The sequence below is a fragment of the Passer montanus genome, unplaced genomic scaffold, assembly GCF_014805655.1.
Source record: "Passer montanus isolate IOZ18808 unplaced genomic scaffold, ASM1480565v1 scaffold16, whole genome shotgun sequence".
Lineage (NCBI taxonomy): Eukaryota > Metazoa > Chordata > Aves > Passeriformes > Passeridae > Passer > Passer montanus.
The window spans coordinates 7,615,688-7,636,542 of NW_024363160.1; the positions used below are offsets into that span (position 1 = coordinate 7,615,688).

Consider the following 20,855-nt stretch of genomic DNA (forward strand, 5'->3'; position numbering starts at 1 on the left):
TTGTGTCATTTCTATGGGAAGAGAAAAGACAATCATTAGCTTAAAAAGGGTCATGTTTTTGAAAGCATCAATACAACTTTTCACTAAAGGATCTTTAAATAATTTCTATTCAATTAACTAAGTCTCACCACACTGCTCCAGAACTGATGTTATTGTACAGATGGAGAAACTAAAGGAGATTAAGTGACTTATACATTGTTATGTAAATCTGTGACAGAGCCAGTCACAGAACCCAACAATTTCCTTTAAAGTCATATGACGTTGTATTTACATTTGCAAATTTAGCATTCTTCTCCAGGAGTCCATTCATAAAGTTCAGTATAAGATTTTACTGCTCTTCTCACAGTAATGGTCTTCCTGTTTAGCATGACACTTAAGCACATGCTTGTCTTCAAGCATGAAAATTGGTCTGCTTAAGGGATTTTTGTTCTAGTTATTCTACTAAAATTTCTGGTTTAATGAAAATTGTCTATCTTAAAAAAAAAAAAAGCGTTTTCAAAATTTTTCATGGAGTATTGATTTTAGTAGATTTACATTCTCAAAGTAAAAAGCAAACACATCATTCAGAACTTATAAGCAGATATATTGAACTTTTTTTCTCAGCATAAGATAGTCCATCTACTTAACTCTATTTTTCTTACTTTGGCCTTATGAACCAATAAAGTGCAAAGAGCTCCATTCTGTGCTGGTAGCCAAAGGTCAAGAGACAACATTGTACAGCCTTACTGTGTATGAAGGGAAAGAAAAAAAAAGTCACTTTAAATATATCAAATGCTAAGTTAGTAACAACTGAGGGGATTGAACATCTCTCAGGAAAATTGTTCAGCACCAAGCAGAATTAGAAATAAACCATCATATGATGCTGTGCTTATTTGACACATTGTACTATTTGGAGTTTATTACCTAAGGTGCTTTGAATTTCATATTTAGCAAATTCTTGGATGTACAGTAATGCAGCATGATACTTCTATGCATCCTTCTAAATATTTATTAAAAACGAATGCTCTTGTTCAGCTAATTAATTATTGACTATGTTTTCCACTTTTCTCTCTTTATTTTGCCACTACATACACTAGTACAGTATTTGCTTTCTTCACTGTATTATGACACTGGTGACTCATACTCAATTTGTGACCCGTTATGTCTCCCAGCTTTTTTCTACATATCTGAAACCTTGTCTATTGCCTCCTATTTCCTGTTCTGTTCATCATGTCTCAGAGCAGATTTATGTATTCCTGCTTACTGAAATGTGTTCATTTTTTTTCCAGCTGATTTCTTCAGATCAATTTAAGTTCTAATTCCATCTCTGGCACGCTTGCAGCCACTCCCACAGTAGAATTCACTGTAAATTTAATAAGCAAACTGCTATATTATGCATCTTCCAGATTAATAATGAAAATGTGGAATAGTGCCAAACTGGTTGGTACTCAAAATAATTTTTGATCAGTTTTGCACGTATCTGGTGTCAAAGAGTTTCATCTAGCTTCCTTATGAGATGCCTGAGACAACATTTATTTAAGTCAAGAACAGTAATGTCTACTGTTTCTCTTATATCCAGTACACTGCCAGGACTGTATCACAGCTGAACTGGTGTGACATGGCTTGTCTTTGAACCATGCTGACTGCACACCTTTTTATATACTCTGAGGTGCCCATAAATAATTTGTTTAATTATCTGAGACTATCTCTCACAGAGAAGTGAAGCTGGTTATTGTAGTTTCTTAACTCTCTTTTTACTTTGTTATTGCAGTCTTTACATATGGCCTTCTCAATTCTTCTGAATAATCACCTCTGAAAACACTTGTAAGAGTTGCTTTAGCTACATGTACAGTAGGAATTTCATTACATGCAGGCATTTGAAAATGTCTGTGTTATTTTTGTACTTTTCTAAATGGTTGTCTTAGCCTGAGATTTCATAACTTTCCTTGGTGTTAGTAGTACTAACTCCCTGTCTGCTCGCAGAATTTGTAGTGTAGACATAAGCAGAAATTAACAATGTAAACTAGTTTCAGTTTTTCAACCTCTGTGAAGTAATGGTCTTAATTTCCTTGTCTTTCTCCTACTTAAACGGCTTTCCTTTCACCTTTCATGTATCTTGTAGAAAGTTTCTTGGTTTGTCCCTTGGCACTTCTGAATTTGTCTCAATACCTTTTTGCTGTTTTTCATGTTCATCTGCAGTCATTTGAGCTACTTCATAGTTTCTAAATTCTTTATTTTAGACTTCTACTAAAGAGCTGATGATTTTACAAGATTGGTCTCTTAGTGTAGTTTCCACTCTTCCTCTCTACTGAAGTTATTAATACTGATTTTTTATAGGATTTTTATTTTTTTTAAAATCTGTAAACCTCATCTTTCTCTGAAACTATTAAGGGCTCCCTGTTTGAAATGCACTACTTTTATATTACAGGGTCACCTGTCTCCTTCCCTTAAAGATCTTGAACTCTTTCATTGCTTTGCCACTGCCACTTTGCCTTCAGTCTGCACATTTGCAGCTAGTCCTCTTTGAATGATCAGAGCCAAATCTAGAGCAACCAATCCTCCAGATACCTTTTTTCGCCCATAACTTGCATACAGAAAGATACGTAAAAGACACTTCAGAATTTCTGAACCACCAGAATGATTGCTTGGGTTTTAAGAATGGTTATACATTTGAAGGCCACAAACTCTGTCAGCTTCCCCTAAGGAAAGTCCAGCTTTCCAGTGAGCTGCTAACACGGCATTGGTCCCTCAAGAATCCTACCACAATTGTTGAGTTAATGAATTTTCAAGCGTCTGCACTTGATGAGGTAGACCATAATGAAGATGAAATCAATATTAGCATGTCCATGGTCTACCATAGCCCCATGAAACTGGCAAGAAGTGAAGATTGTATGAGGTTAGATATAAATTAATGGGGTTTGTGCTGATAATGTAGTAAATATGTACAGATTTTTGTACACTATTCAAGTAAAATAAAATTACCAATTTACACTGTAGAGGATAGCTGTAGTTGTGGCATGCTTGGCATTCACTTTTACATGGTGGCTAACATTTCTGTGTGTAGGGGCAGTAAAATCAAGGCTTGGATAGCTAAAAAGTCAGCACCAGCAGGCTACTAAAGATCTGTGCCCTAACCTTCTTTTTGGTACAGTTTGGTAGCAGGTTAGATACCCTTAAAGTCATCTCTTTTGAGGCATTAAATACAATTGATAACTTCATGGTCTCACGTGTCTGCATATTTACCTCTGTTTTTAAGTACCTGAGGTACTTTTCTTAAGGACTTTGCATAACAGCTTCATTTTTCATTAATAATTACATCTGCACTGCCCCATTTTCATTACTTTTTTGTTCAACATTAGAGACCCAAAGTACCACTTACGGAATGAAACACCATTTTTCTGTGTTTTCTGTGACACACTGAATAGAAAATTTTATTTATATCTGCTCTTCTAGAAGACAAAATAGCTGAAAACTGCAGTCATTCTCAAACTTTTTGTCCTAGTAGAGTAGACTTTTGGGAGTATTATAGGTTCGAGTGAAGACTAGTACAGTATTAGATTTACTTTTTAGAACTGAAGAATAAAAATACTATGCTTCTTTAAGCCTCTCTTTTATTCTTCCCAGCCTCACCAACTAGCCCGTTAGGATCTCAGTTTGGGAACCACAGTTTAGATGGAAAGGAAAGATTTTCAAGGTAAGAGAAACACCTAGACTCAATCTGACTGAGCTCCAAGTGTCATGGAAAATCTCTTCTTAAACTAGCTAATTCTGTAGCTGTCTTTCAATAGTGGGGAGGATTAACCCTGGGAAGATATTGCTGATGCCACTATGAATAGTGGTAGTACAGAAAGAATGGAATGTCAGTGCAGGAAAATTAAAGAAAATACTGATTCTGCTTTGCATGGAAATGCAGGGTACTATTCCAAGTTAAACTATAATTTATATTCCTCTCCAGAATGCCTAGCTCTTTTCCAGGGTCTGATTTCTGCTGTCTGTTAATTCTTGATAATTTTTTACCTTCTTGACAAGAAGTAGAATGGATATCAAACTCCTATGTATTATGCATCTCAGCATTTTTAAATTCAAATCCAGATATTGTGTTCTGATTTTCTACTTTTGCTGTATAATTGGGTCATCAGGTTTTCCATTAAAATGCTTAACAGAACATTACAATTAAACTCCAAATCTATTACCTTTTGCCTGAGCATGTTTATAATGTTCTTCTTTAATATCTTGGATGAAAACATTTCTTTAAATAAAAGATTAATTAAAAGAATAAGATACAGTTTCTATAGTAATTCACTAAAATAATTTTTAAAAGCCATGAACACCATAAAATGAATTAAATTCATCCTGCTACATTTTGAGAAATATACATTAATCCAAAATGGCTATATTTGTACCATACTTTGAAATTGGTACCCATATATTATTCTCAGAGTATTCAAGTTTCTTAATCTAGTTTGGAGTTGACTGATCATTACGATTAATCAATGGTTTGCTAATTTAAATTTAAAAACTGTTAGAATGCCATTGCAGGGTTTACATCATGACTAGCAGATATTTTTTGTTACCTCACAGAGATGGTATGTTAGCTGCTGTTGGAAATGTAGGCTGTTAAAGGCTATTATTCTTAGAAAGGAGGAATGCTTAATTAAACAGCTTTGAAAATGACTGGTAAAGTCTGTCCTTTCCCACAAGAGGAATGTGTGGACACCTTGGTAGGATTCTGCTGTGGGCCCCACTGAGTGCCCCAGAGCTGTCCTCAGAAAGGTGCTGGAAAAGGCAGAAGCAGATAGCCAGGTACACAATTATTTCAGCCTGGAATATAGCAAAATAATCAGCCTTCATAAGGGCATCATTGAAGCTGAACTGATTTGGAGACTGTGAAACAACTTGCAGAAGACCAAATTTCCATCAGTGTGGATTCCCATCTGAAAAAACAGAGGGTTTACCAGGTGACAGATTTAAACAACAAATAACAGTAGATTACACATACCACTCAAAAAGCTTCAAGATAAAGTGAAAAACCATCCAGGTCAGAAAAAGCATTTAACCATTCTATGAGTCTCTGATGACTTTAGCAAAGCATGCATGAGTTTCAGCTGCTGTATTCTTACCTATATAAATATTGCATAAGTAGAGATGTATGTACATGCAGACATGTATACACATATATATGTATATTGTAGGCATCTGTGTCCAGGCACATGTGCACAAGTAGGTGGGAGGGAGAGTTCTAACAGAAAAACACAGAAAGGCTCTTCACTTTGTTTGTTCTTGGTAGAATAACCATAGAAATAAATGAGAGGTCTGTAGTTTTAGCAAGATATAAAAATTGATTTTGAAATTTGTGGTAAAGAGCTGGGGCAATATTTTACAATCAGATTAAAAGACAGACACTTCATAGGCCCCAGAAGATTCCAAGAGAAGATGGACATTCATAGGCATTGCCTTAAAATGTGCATATAGAAACACCCCAGAAAAAGCTAGAAGCACCAAGCAGGACGCTTATTTTTGCCGATAGGTTTTTCACATTAGATATGCAGTTAGTGTTTTATGCTTAAAAACAGAATTACAAAATGTGAGCTAATAAATTATTATTTTTATTTGACTTAAAGTAATAATTTTCCTCCCTGTGTTAAGCCCCTGTGAATAGTGTCCTATACAGCTACAGTTTTGAAGAACTTAACACTGAGGGGAAAAAACATCTGGCATTTACTGACAGTGAATTAGGCTCATTGTCACTTAGGAAAAAAATACTTTGGAAATTTAATCCCTGATGTTCTTGGTATCCCAGTTTCAAAGAGTATCTATGAAGTACAAAAAATGGATTGACCTTGAAAAGAGAAAATAAAGATGGGTGAATTTTAGGCAGTGGCATTGAATCCCTCTTGCTGTTGCAAGCCCAGCTGTAATTGGAAAGACGTTCTGGCTCTTATAAACATTCAGTCAGAGAATTCTGATAAGCTTTCTTAATTTACTCAGATCAAACCTTTTTAAAAAACTGCAAACCTCAGGACAATGGTCTTGTGAAAATGCATGTTGCTCAGTGCAGTGTTCTTGCCAACTTACATGCTAATTTACTTTTTTCATTAACATGTGAGTGAAGAAGATAAAATAAAAAAGATTTGTCAAACCAGAGAGTTTGTTGAAGGAGACTGACTTTAATCACTCAAAGTTATCAGAACCAATGTCAGAACTGTAGAGGGCAGTTCTAGTCAGAATCAGAGCCATAGTCATCAAAAGACATTTTCTGGACCTCAGAACTGAAGCTATGCAGCAAAAATAGAGCTCATCACATTTCAAATGTGACTCTTTTACAATATCTACTACCTGATGCCAAATCAAAATATAGGCTTAATTTATCCCGTTAATAGATAACTTCATTTTCCAGCAGCATAATGCCATCACATAAACAAATGAACTACATTTTAAAAAATATGGTTTAGGTGGTTGTAGTATATATCTATGGCTATAGGGCCCTGAGTCTTCTCAAAGCCTGGTTTGCTCTTAAAGGATGACACGTCCAAGCACAACCATCAAAATACCAGCTATAGACAATAGAGGTGTGACAGCAGAGTGCTTCCATGAAATTCCTATGTTATTTGTGACAAAACCATATCTTAACTTTCTCTTACTCCCCTCTGCAATTTGTTACTTTATTATAACACTCATGAAGAGAAAGCTGACAATTCATTCCTGCATTCAGTGTTTGCAACTGTGCACTGCAGTGTCCACTCCACAAAATGACAATAACATTTTCAAATCAAACTCTCCTTATGCAGTAGCATTAACCACGTATTTTGTTTGCTGCCTTTTATCTTAGATTCCCACTCTTTTGTGCTCTGCAGCAGTCTGGGGAAGCACCAGTTCAGCCATCATCATTATTATGTACTTTTATTTATTAATCACATTCATGAGGTGTTCGAGCTACATTCCAATCAAAATTGTGAACTTGTCCAGAAGATGCAGCAGTCATGTCATTTTGTATCAGCAGCTTCTCTTTTATTCCAATACCTCTCTGACCTTCAGCAATAGTGTCATGTGCTTCTATAATGGTTCTCATTGCTTCCTTTCTCAAGCACCACAGCTCCCTAGAGACTATCTGCATGGAAAGATAACTTTAGGAGCCTCTAGGGGTCTGCTTTCTGTTTGCTCCCATACTGGCTAAAAACCAGTAAAAATCCCATTTGTTCAAATCCATATTTTTTTCTCTTTCTTGTATTTTTATTTTTTTTTAATTTAAGAGCATAGAGCAACATAGCCTCTGCTTTAAGTTTCTCAGCAAAGCTACTGCCTAATTACTGCCTGCTGGGTAGCGCAGTTAAACACAATCAGTCAGAAAGCCTTAAAGATACAATATCCTTTTTCATGAACTGTCTGCTTGTCAAGTTGAAGTCCCCCTCCTGCTTTAAATCAACCAACCACAGAGCTGTTGTGAACAGCGACTGATTTTCCATGCAGTGCTGCAAAACAAAATCACACCGTATCCTGTTTTTAATGGCCACAGTTTTTCAACTGCATAACAAGAGGTAGCTGGCACTGCTGAGCTGAACCATATCAAAAATGGGTTCAAGTAGAAATAGCACAGAATCCTTGAAGAATACAAGTACAGACCCAATTACATGTGCATTGTGATGCTCAAAGCCAATTACAGGCAAATAACAGTGAAGCATTGATTCCACCTTCATAGCTGCATTGTAGACGTCGGTTGTTTTTATTTTTTTGTATCTATAGGACACAAAGAAATTATTTTTAAGGCTCAAATCCTATACATTATTTTATTAATCCACTGTATATTTATGTACATAGGCTTTTAAAAACACCAGCTTTTATCAAATTCACATCAGTGTGGGCAAAGTGCTAGAGCTTTGTATTTCTGTAGATATTTTTCTAATTGAACTTCAGACATACAGGTATTAGGAGCACATGCATGGACACAGCACATAAGCTTTTAAAGACTTGGCAGAATGGGCATTTTCTAACATGCTTTGGACATTGGATAGTCACTCATGCTTGCCAATCTGACCTGTTCCCATCCATGCAGTTAAGCTATAAACCTCTTGGTAACTAGAATTTTTTTTTTTTATTAACGTGGTAACAATTTAAAATACAGTCAGTGAAGAAAGTACAAAGTGTACCTAGATTGACAAACAGCATGCAAAATCACAGTTCCAGTACAATTTCGACGCTTAAGTCAATACCTTCAGTATTGCTATTATTTTCAGGTACATTCTTGGTTTTTACTCCATTCTAGTGATATTGTGTACCAATAAAATGTCACAAGTATAAAAACATTTTTAGACCTTTTAGCATTTGTCATCCTAATTTAAATGATCTGACTTACAAATTTTTTTGTCTTTTTGAAATATATTTTTGTAACCATTTACACTCTGAACACTACCAGAAGGCAGAGTAAAAAGATTGCCCCATACAATGGGCAACATTTGAACATCAACTCCACATCAGTTCTAGTGAGTGGGCAGAGATAGGAGGAAATGGAAAGGGGAAATGTGGAACAGACATTCCACCATCAGACTGGATGGAATAAAATCTGTACCAGTAGTTCCAGCAGGAGCTACTGGAAGTTCTCTCTTGTACTTTATGTTATTTGTTCACAACCTCACAAAATCTTTTTTTTCTTCTAAGAAGAAGCATGTCCTTCAATTTATTAAATTTATAATTCTAGATTTAAAAATAGTAAGTATATTCCTCTTTAAAATACTAGGGCTTTTATTCTCATATACTTCAATCTCAATTTTTTTTTCTCAGTCTCAATCAATCTCAAAAAAAATCTCAAAATACTCAGCTTTGCATACACATTAACATAATCTTTTTGCTGCATACTCCATTTGTTCAAAACTTATTACATATTTAATATAACAACGAAGACTCACATAAAAATGTAACACCCCCCCATATTTTGAATAATTTGTACTAGCAATAATGCATTGATTGCAGATTACAGTTAAACTAGCATTAACAGAAGATCTACTGATAGGAGATATAAAATCCCAATAAATTAGGAGGAAGGGTTTCACTAAAAGAGCACACAGTTTTGGTACATATTAAAATACATACATTAATTAATTATCAAAACTAAACTTTAGAAGGACATATATGTAATAAATCATTTAGCTTCCACAGAAGGTCTTGACTGAAGTATTTCTGATCTATCACTAATGCTAGCTAAAAAGCAAGAACTATGGATATTATTGCCATATAATTAGTTGGAAAAGTTAATACCAATGTGCAAGCATGGAACTAATATTAAAATGTAGATACAGAAAACGACTATTTTAGAGGAAACGCTAGGAAAACTAGTGGGATTCCTTACACACTCACAGAAACACTCTTATAGTAGCACTCTAAGAAAAAGCAGCAGTAAAGAGATTTGTATAAAGGACTCATAATAATCTGATTTTGTGGTTCTGAAATAAAATATCTTTGATTGAAATATTTATTACTTTTAGAAAACATTTCAAAGGACTGCAGGTAATGTTAATATTACACATCCTTGCAAGCAAGAATATATGCCATATTTGTTTAAATTTTCCTCTCCAAAATTTCTAACTTTGCAGAAGCTGTAAAGGGTGAAAGGGAAAAAAACCAAGTAACCATCATGTATAAGTTTCCTAAAATTTTCCTAGGCTGGTTTTGGACATTCACAGGCCTACAATAGAGGAATGCAACACAGCCAGAAGGCATTTCCCTACTACAGAGCCAACAAAGGCATCAGGCAGAATAAAGGGATAAAAGGCATTGACCAATCTGTCTCTCAGTATGCAATTAGTCTATATCACAGATTCATAGAATGGTTTGTTTTAGAAGGAATCTTTAAAAACCATTCAGTCCAACCCCCATGCAATGAGCAGCGACATCTTTAACTAAATCTGATTGCTCAGAATCTCATCCAACCTGAGCTTGAATGTTTCCAGGATGGGGCAATATGATTTCAGGTGGTGTATTTCAGAGACTAGGACAATTTGGGAGAAGATAATAGTTCAATAATTTGGACCATCCCTTGATTTCTGTGTATGATACATTTTGGAGATCTCCTACTTCTTTGGCTACTTTGGGTCACCATGGGTTTCACACGAAAAGCTGGGAACAGTTCTCTAGTCATAAGTCTCAAGGGTCAGTTTAACTACCAGGAAGAACTCTTGAGGTGTTCTTTCAGGTTCCTTCAAACCACAGCTGTGGTAGCTAATAAAGTCATTGTACTCCAATTCTGTAGAAAAACTGTCCTGAATTATCCATTTAGAAGTTACTTAAGGATGCCTGTAGCCTATATGGGCATGACAGCTTGAAAGAACAATCATTAATTCTTTTAATTGCAAACTGCATTCCTAGAACAAAGCAATGGAAACATAGTCATTTCAATTTATATGAAAACTCAAGATTTTGCATTATTTTGCTGTCACTTAGGAAAAAAAATCAAGGAAAGGCTGGCACAAATGTAAAAATTTGCAAAATACCAGATTTTACATGGTAAAATAATTACCAGATTTACTTTTGAAGTCACACTATACTGTTTATTAAGGATGAGGGTTGCAATTCAGGACAATGAAACTCTCTTACATTTCTTGAATTCTAGCTTAAAGCAAAAATGGAGAGTGTCTTTTTAAACTATGAGGGTATGCAGAGGAACCATGTGTTAGAAAGGTTTCAGCAGCACACAAAGTAATTTCTAATAAAATATTAGTGAAAGAATATGATAAAAGAAACAGAAACCACAGTGACTCCCTAAAAAACATATTTTAAAGTTTAGAAAGAAAAGAAGATTGCCAAGCTCTTTCCTTGCCTAAAAGGTACTCTTCAGTCATGCAAGACGCTGAGCAATTTTTTTCTTATCTGTAAAAGCACTTAAGCTGGAGCTTAACCTGAAGCATGTGAGAATACTACAGCAATCAGTAACTTTTTAAGTGCTTGAAGGTAAGCAACTATTAGTGTGAATTTCTAAATAAAGCCATGGTTCTCAAATTTTTTGAAGAATAAAGTTTCTATGTTATAACTGAAAAAGTCTTTCTAAAGCTCTGTCTTGCAGTTATAAAAATAATGGCTACAGATAAAAAGAAATGAATACTTGTCTCTTGGTTGTCAGAGGTCTCTGCTCTCCCTTGGATGTGCTGTCTGTTGGGCCTATGGACAGAGATTCTGAATCCTCTCATTAGGAAGACCTTGGATGAGTCCCAAGACCCTGAAATATGCCTGTGAAATCATTAACCTTCAATCATGTAATGATACGTCTGTAATAGGAACAATGAGTCAGGTTAACTTTTGAAATTACTAAAGACAATGAAAATCTAATAGCTGAGTTCAAAGATTCAGAAGCATTATTTCTCCTGATCTTAATTTACAACATCTTCTGGAAATGAGATTTGAAAGGTAGCTGCTCATTTCCTCACTCATGCTATGAGCATCCTGGAGCATGATGCTTGTTTACAACACATTTACTCATCTACATACCGTGTAGGAGAAATTATGTAATATGGTGGTAATAATTAGCTTTGACTGCAGGCAAACTCCTGAATAAAAGGCTGTATTCATGGTATTAAATAAATGAGGGGAGCTGTGACCTTTTTTATAACTTACTGGGGAAATTTTAGCCTTCACAAACAGTTATAGCTATTAAGGAAATATTTCTCATACAATCACTTTTTTCTTCTTATTGTGGATGTTAGTGCTACTGTTTAATTTCATACAGAGCAGCATATTGCTAAGCACATCAAAGAGGACAACACATATTCAGATGAGTATGATTAGTGCCATTATCTTAATGACCTGCTTACAAGATTCATAGAGTTAAAATCAAAGGAATAATAAAAAAGTCAGCAATTGTGTGTTTGGGGTTGGTTTAACTTTTTTTTTCATTATTAAATGGGATTTTTGCTTGAAAACACTGAGAAATTAATGAATATATCTGCAGATAAATATTTATTTTACTTTGAGATTATAAAATTGCAACTTTCTAAAAATCAGATGATTCTATTTTTTGCAGCTGGGCCATTCTTACTAGGAATTAATTAATTAAATTTAAATTAAATTAATTTAAATTAAATTAAATTAAATTAATTTAAATTTAAATTTAGGCCAAATATGATAATATCAAAAAACAAAAAAACAAAAAGTTTACTTATGTAGGTAAAAAACATGTGACTTGCTATCCTGGGTCAGGATAAATTCCACCTGTTGTAGTATATGATTTGGAAGCACTTAGTACTCCAGAGGGAGTTTCAAAAATCCTGCAGCAGGCTCATAAAAGTTATCTGCCTCATACCCTAAGTCTCTTCCTAATTAATAACAGAACCAAGACTGCTCTTATCTCAAAGTGTAAAGTTTAACACTCATTATATCACATGCTTATAGCTAATTAGGCTGACACTGGACTGGACTGCTCTACTTACAAAGTTTGATTCATTCTTAATTTTTCTGAATTCTTGATCTTTATAACATCTAGTGGCAATGGGTTTCACAGTATTCACATGGTGAAAAAATATTGTAACTTTAATTTTAACCTTATTGATGTTCTCTTGTGTATTAGAAAAGAGGCAATGAATTCACATTGTACCTCCTGTACATGTTTGATATTTTATTCACTGCTTTCATGTGTTGCAGGCTTACAAATCCATCTGTCAACAACTTTGCTACATCAATGCCACAGAAAATTCTAGGTCTGAAATGGCAACATCTTTTTCTGTGGCATTAGTTGTTATGAATGGACATGAGAGCTTGAATATTTAGCAGTATACTCCTTGTACATATTCATTCTGTTTTTATAGTTTTAAGAACCTTTTGTAATTCATTTCCACAAATAGAGTCAAGAGTTTCTTTTGCAAGGAAGCTTCCAATTGCTGTTGCTTTCAGTCCAAGAAACAAGAATACAGAAAAGCTATATAACAGAAGCAGAAATAGAAATAAATCTACCAGAGCATTAAACTGTGGACTGCATTTATGCAGATAATCAAAACTGATGTGGAAGTTCCAAGGCTGAAGATAACTCATACCCTTTTTCATGCACTACTTCGTGGCTCATATAAACAGGCCTCTTCAACTGCAATAATGTTGTCGGTTCAGAAACAATTAATAATATTGGCATCCTTTTTCTTGGTCACAACCTGACAGATTAAGGTGGTTATAAACCAGAAACGTTCACATGGTGGCTAAAGGATGTTCACAGCTGTGATGAATCCTTGGTCTGCTATTACTGACTCAAAAGCTGCTTTCTTTCTAGAGAATATCAGTTCCAGGGCAATAAACCCAGGCTTTCATGAGTTCAATATTCTTTAATGACTTTTTAAAATAATTATTTGAAATTGAAAATAAAAATGGATTGTATTGAATTAATACCGTGCTACAACAGGTTATTTTCTGTAGGTAGGAGTAGTACCAAAAAAAAAAAAGAAATCTGAATGCTTTGGATCACTTCAGATGTGAATATATATAGGTGAATAAATGCATTACTATACACGTGATTTCATACAAAAGGAATATTTTAAAAATTCCCTTATAGAAAAATGTGATATTTTCTCTAAACATTTCAACTCAAATAATGTTTTACAGGCTTTGTATATGAACCAAAACTGGAAAGCTCTTGCCAAAAGCTTTCTGGTCTTTTTACTGGAACTACAATTGCAGTTCCAAGCCTAGAATTCAGAGTGGCTACATGGTACTGAATTTTTGATGTGCTGATTTCAGACTGTCTCTATTTTGAGAAGGATGTCTTTTGTGCAACTTTTGAGATAAAACGTATGCAGATAAGCCCTTTTGGATGATGTATTCAGTGGTGGAGTGATCAGTCAACATTCATTTTGTGGCTGGTTACGGTACTAATTTCTGCATTAAGACCAAATTCTTGTTTAAATTCAGTGTTTCAGGCAGCATTCATACACTGACTCACTGAATGTTAAATGAAAGGCTAATTTGAAAGCAAATGATAAATCTTCATAAATTCGCTCTCATTTTGCATTCTCATCCTACATTTCCTACCCAATCCTTCCTGGGGTTTTATGGCTTTCTGTTTGTTTAAAAACATTTCTATACAGGATGTTGCAATTTTCTGTTGAATGGAGAAGGTCTTTAGGTCTTCATTCTTGGTCATAGTGGTAGCTATCATTCCCTCCATGTATCACTAAGTGAGAATACAACTTTGGATTGAGAATGTCAGGGAAAAATAAAATAATTAACTTTCAGTTTATATCCTAACATACATTACCAGTTTATAATTCCAGCTATTTTGGTGGAGTAAAATCATCTTTCTTTTACTTCCTGAGGCTGAATATACCCAAAACAACTGCTTAAACCTCTGTCTGAATGATGATGTGCACAGGTCTGTTTATGAATCGTCTTTATTATGTCTGTTTAATGGGTTTGAGGGTGCCTTGGATTCTCTTATATTGCTTTAAATCCCATCCATTCTCTTTTTAGACTCAGCAATGATAAACAGCTAGAGGCAATAACTGGATATTCAGTCCTTTTGTACGCCCTTCCTAACCTTCACATTCCATGGACAGTCTGCATGCACTGCAAATTGCAGCCAAGTGGATGCAGTCAAAGTAACAGGCAGGAGACATGTAACTTCCCCAGCACCACCCTGACAAACAAGGGCTGTTCCTTCTCAGCAGAGAGAAGTCTCATGCAGTCTCTTTTATTTACTGTTCTTGTTCCGTTAAAGGTCATTTCTTTTTACACATGATTTGTAATTCCCGTCTGCATCGAGTGTGTTTCCTTTGGAAATGACCTATTTATAATCATAATAATGCATTCCACTTACATATTATTGTCCAATAACGGGATGCTTTGGGCTTTAACAGCACTGCTTCGTTCACTTCCCGTCCAACAACTATTGAGGCATGCCGTTATATTAAACTATAACATATATTCCTCTTTAATACCCTGTTGTTTGACCAGCTTTAGATAAACTGCATGCATTACCTGATTGCTTATATATTCAAGGATAATCTCATGAAGCCTCTGCTGTCTCAGAGTGGAGTTCAGTATCTGCCAGCAAAAATAAACCATGGAAAATTATTGACTTGATAACATCCTGATTCCCAGACATTGTGATTTTAAATATTTAGATTTTCTTCTAAACAGCAACAATGCGATTTGAAAGGAATCCTAGGAATTTCAGCCACTGAAAAGGTGTCAGGGAAATTGGTCTTCAAAATTTTTACTGAAGAAGTAGAAAAGTCTTGTGGATCCAAAAAATCTCTCTAGTGAGAGAACATGCTAGTCTGGTATCTAAAATACTGACTATTATATGAGGTATTTGGGTAAGATAGAATATTGTGGTAGTTTCATTTTCTTTTTCTTTCCTAAACCATTTTTAAAAATTTTAATATTTTCAAACAGGGGTAGAAATTAAGCCATTGCTCTTGGCAGAGAAAGGAGGAAAACAGAAATTATTTTACAGGACTCTGAAGTGGTACTGAGTGATACTAAGACTTCTCAGATGTTTTTTCAGAACACAAGATTTAAACACAAGAGAGTACCAAGATTGGTCACTTGGAATGAGCTGTCATTCTGTTTGTACCATCAGTTCAGAACAAACACATAAAAAACTCCACAGGTAAATATTTCTCCCTTTTCATCTATTTTTGAAGAGGAATCAACCCATTATACAAGATTTTTATTTTTGTCTTATTGAGCTAACTGTGTTATAAATTTCCAAAATAAACAGTATCCAAATTACAAAGATATTTCTTTGTTAATCATCATATTAGCATATTTTCTCACTAGATTTATTTCTATCATTATTGAAATGCTTTTACCTACTGCAGACTATTTTTATATCTAGTTGTTTATATACAAGCAGCTAAAAAATCCAAACAAACAAGCAAACAGAGAAAAATATAAGGGCTTTTGAAATGGAAAGATTTTAGGAAGGGCCCACAGGAAGAGCCATTAAGATATATTTTACAAAAGTATCATCTGGAATCTAACAAGGGTACTTGAGTAAAAAAAAATTGATGCAAAATGTTTTTAAATAGTGAAGAACCTGGACTCTTCAAACTCATTTTAAGTGTTCTCTGTCCGTTCTTCATGTAATATGACAAACGGATTGTGTACTACTAATTTCAGACTACTCTGTTCTTCTGCCTCTTAAGGGTGAATAGGCTACTAAAACAGAAAGGGCTTTAGTTTATAAAGTGTCAAGTATTTCCCACTCCTTGAACATAAAATCCTCAAACAAGATCTTTGTGGCAAGCATAAAGTTCTCTATTCGTGCATCTTGTACAGCTTGTTGGCTCATGATAAAATATTTTCTGAAAATTTCCCATTTTAAATGTGCCTATAAACACTTTTATGCTATGATGGCTTTCTTTAGAGTTGGGATATCCTCTGCATTACTAAATACATAGTTATGAGTGTTGGACTTGCTATCTTCTCAATTCCCAACATCTGAAACCTCCACAGTCTCAGCTGTTACTTCCTTTTCATCAAAAATGTAATCTACTCTATTCCCAGTTTTTGTGCATGTTCTCTTCTACATATTTCAAAGGCTGTCTCTTTTGGTAAGATATGGAACCACTGTTTTGCAAATTCTGCTTCCAGTTTTTATTTCCTTTACATATTTGGATGAAGAGGCCCCATATGGCCTTATAGTTCTCCTGTACAGCCCAGAAGAAAGAGAATTGTTTATATTCTTGCTTCTTGATCTCCCCATAGTGAGGCTATAGGAAGACCTGGATCTAGAACCACACTCCTTCTCTACACCCTAGGAATTTACACAAATGAAGAATGAGGACAGATTTGTCATTTTTATATTGAGCCTTTTTCCTCTTCCTATCTTCTCTGGAGTATGTTGTCAAATAATTTGCTTCCATTTTGGGACCTGGAAAATGACTTTCCTACTTTGAGCTGCAATCAAAACCTGCAGCTTTCTGAATTTCTGTGGAACACATTACCTTAACACTTGCCTTTCTCCAAATTGTTTCCTGGCTCTTGGACTATTCAGCATCCTTCTCTCCTTTACATTCATCTGCTTGTGAGGTGCAAAATCTGTAGTCATAAGTCCCCACTTTCAATCTTTGCATTCCTCTCTCAGCTATTACCCACCCTATTTAGAGAAGGTAAACTTTTTAGAATTTAAAACTGTATGACTGAGGCCTATTTTAAAAATAAAAATAAAGAATACTTATATCTCTCCAGAATGAGATAACAAGATATTAATACAGAATCAGCAATGGAAGACCTGCTGCTTTTCAGAGGATATTTATTACATCACCAAAAGAAGAAGAAGGAAAGAAGTTCATTCCCAAAGGGAACTGACACTTAGTGGTGTCGAGAAGAAAAGTGTTTGAAAACATTAATGGTGTTATTATTTTAATTTTTTTGAGTTGAGGTTTCTGAACACTAATGACTTATTAATCTGGCTATGTCCCTTACAATGAGTTAAAAATAAACCTCCAAAAGTCTCACACCAGAAGTTAGAAGTCACCTAGTGCATGTTTCAGAGATAATTACAGCCCATGATATATTTATAGATTTTTATGGGACATTGGAATAAAAATCATGAGCAAAAAGGAAAGGAAGGATGAAAGAAATACTTTGCTATCACTAAGACATAATTACTATGTATGAGGAAGCAAGACACATTGTCCCACCTGATTTTCCTAAATACCAAGGAGCTTACAGAAACACTCTGCTTTTCTCTACACTAGTGATAAAATATTTTGCATTTTTAAAGTCAGAAACAAAAAATATCTTTATAAAATTACTGAAGTGCACAAAGGAAATTTTTTTTCGTCTCCATAAGTCTTGAACAGCATGACAAAAAGTCAATAAAAAGTATAGATAATGCAAGACCAAACTAAAAATGCTGCCACTTCCTACAAATCTTGCTACAACTATTATTGTGCTTTGGCTTAGGAAATATACAGATAAGTTATCTGATTTTCCTGCAGAACACATTGATTTCTCTTAAAGATGTCTTCTAAAAGATGCAAAAAAATTTCCAGCCAGTCATGCTTCAAAAATACTTATTAAAATCTATGATTTCTATTGCACTCCCAGTCAGCCTTGTCTTCCAGAAAAGGAGCAAATGCCAAACAAGTCCACTTGCTTACTTACTTGAAGGGAAAAGGGGCTAAGGAGAATGTCCCTAACTGAGGTGAAGAAAGCTAACAGCTAATTGGTCACAAATTACTGGATGCATTTATTTGTCTGATCATGGTTTTTATAATCTGTTTTGGCTCTAGAATACAGGACAAAAAAAAATATCCCAGATAATAAGGATTTCCTTGCGACAAAAAATTCATACTTGTGACAAAAAATTCATAGATACTTCTTTCATTTTATTGGTGTTTGTCTTGTCTCCATTCTCTTTATCTTCTGGCTTACCTTGTCTGGAAAAAGTCAGCAACTTCGAAAAAAATACCTAGGGACAGCTGAACTTCCCAAGAACGTGAAGTACCAGCCTAGGACATATTAAGATAAGAATCCTTTACCTTGTGCTTCCTAGACATCAAGAATTGTAGGAAGCTAATTTTTACTCCTTTCCTCAGTACCCTCAAGTTTTATTGATATTTCAAGCTCCTAGAAATAAAAGCAGAATTCTAATCATTGCTTTACCTAATAGCTGAAAAAAATGTTCCCATACTGGGTGTCAGTCCAGAGGGAATTTCTTTTGCTGTCTGAGGCAAGGAGCTCCTATGTCTTCCACTGATCATGTAGGAAGGAATTCTCGTAGAACAATTTGGAATGCCCATTTCTTTTGCAAGGAAAAACAACTTGATGATCTCAAAGGTCTTTTCCAACCTAGTTTATTCTGTGATTATTCTGTGAAAACTTTGCTGCTTCTATCTCTCCTAATAGTTTTTAAGCATACTATATGTAGAATTGTATAGTTATTGCTCTGTGCAAGTACAAGACACAGTTCTACGTGTTAGGTACAGTTTGGCACAAACAATGATGATGATGATGACTTCATGCTCAACACTTGTCACAGGTCTTAGCCAACTTCCTATTATGTAAGTACACTCAAAGCCAATGGGAATGCTTCAAAAAATCAAAAAAGTGAGGAATGAACTGCCAAAAAAAATTGTAAGACTGCAGAAATAAACCAGAGATGTAAACCTAAGTCTTTTGTAGGCTTTTGGCACATTAATTATTTAACAGGGCTTTGAAACAAATGCTTCTATTGTTGTTTAAACAATTAAATAGTTTTGAAACTTTTTCATCTTCCTTATACGCTCTAGGCTTCTCAGCTGCTTGTCTGAAGCCCATAAACTACTTTAAGAGCCTAATTCACTTAGAGTATTCTATGTGTTAGCAGAATGATGCATATTACATTTGGAATTAATTCTGAGCTGGCAAAATAGTAAGAAAAAGTCTCTCATCAAAAAGATAATAATTGTGAGATATTAAAGAAGGACATAAGACTCCTTTGCAAGATATTTTACTTCTGAACTAAAAATACAGTTACACTTTTGTCCTATTTTTACCCTCAAATGACACTGAAAGATTTTTATTAATAAAAAGTAAGAGATTACAGAGACATAATATCACAGAGCTTTTATTTAAGAATTAACCATTTATTAAACAATACATTTCCTTTCAATGCTACATATGTACATAATTAATTTATACAGGGATTTACCTGAAAAGAATAGTCTTTGAAGATAAGTATTTTTTAATTGATGGAACTTTTAAAGGGATGTAACATTTTAAATTAAATTACATTAAATGCTTTTGTGTTTACTCTGCATTAAACTCTATTTTATTTATTGTCATCTTCCCAGCATGGTCTCATCATGGTTGAAGAGGGCTGCTAATGCTATTTATATTATGCTGCACTGTCCTCTAATTGACCTTGTTTGTGCAATGGAATGGCTGCTTTTCTCAAGCTGCCAGCTCTTTATTGCTGCATTTTGACCATGCACTAGTGGCTCTTTGTGCTGCTTTTGAGTTCAAGAATCAATACTGCATTCCCCACAGCCAATAAAGGAAGCTGACAGCATGAATTAACTGAGTGTAGCCAGTTGCATGGAGGGCCATTGTCTTTAAGGAAAATCCGGACGATTACAAGCCTCCATTGCTTAGTGGAGATTTTAATGCAAAGCGCGAGGTTGCTGTAATTTAATTTTGGCCTGCTGCTCTGACACACTCCCCTTTTCTATTGCTTCATGGAGTCCAAGCTATTAATGGCTGCAGACCAAAACACATAGGGAGACAAAGGCAAATAGTCACAGTTGCACAGTAACAGCAGTTACTTCTGATTTAACAGCAATTTTTCATTTGCATTTAGTGGAATTGACAGAAACTCTTTTTTTTTCCTTCTCAGACTTTTCCCTCTTGAATTCATACATGTAAAATAAGTGAAATGAAAGCAAAACATTCAAACCACAATGTGGTGGTATGTCTTGAACTGACACCTAAAGGAAGTTTGCACATGGGGCAAAACTGGAAGTGTATGCAATGCCCAGGGCTCTCTGCCCTCTAGTCTTACTGAATCATCTAGTAAGGGATGCTACACTTAGCCACAGCTACTGCAAAGTGTTGCAAAGAAGTATGCACAAAAAAGGCATGGTAAGGAAATGGAAAGTTAACAGTAGGAGTTCTGCTGCTAAGAGCAGAAATGAAATCACTTTTTATTTTAAAATGAGTAATGGCTTTTATTCAAGATGCTTTGATATTGAAAACTGTAGTTCCTTATGACAGATAGTATTGTTGATTCAAATGGATTCAAGCTCAGTTATTCAAAAGGACATGTGTTATGTACAAACCATTTAACTCAAGCTTTTAACTTGTTTTCTCTGTTGACAGTAGTATGAGAGATTGTCTGAGAGGTAATCTTTCTAAAGCAATGCCTGAAAAGTTTTATCCACTTACAGCTTCTACAAAAAAAATATCCAAAGCTCTTGATTCCT

General features: G+C 34.8%; 1 long non-coding RNA gene across 1 annotated transcript in view; it reads right to left on the bottom strand.

Annotated features, from left to right (window-relative positions):
- Positions 1-14,983, bottom strand: part of LOC120499375 — a 46,595-nt gene extending 31,612 nt beyond the window's left edge. The window contains exon 1 of the long non-coding RNA XR_005626865.1: positions 14,917-14,983. This is a non-coding gene — a long non-coding RNA (uncharacterized LOC120499375). The remainder of the gene's footprint in view (positions 1-14,916) is intronic.
- Between the last annotated feature and the right edge of the window lie 5,872 nt (positions 14,984-20,855).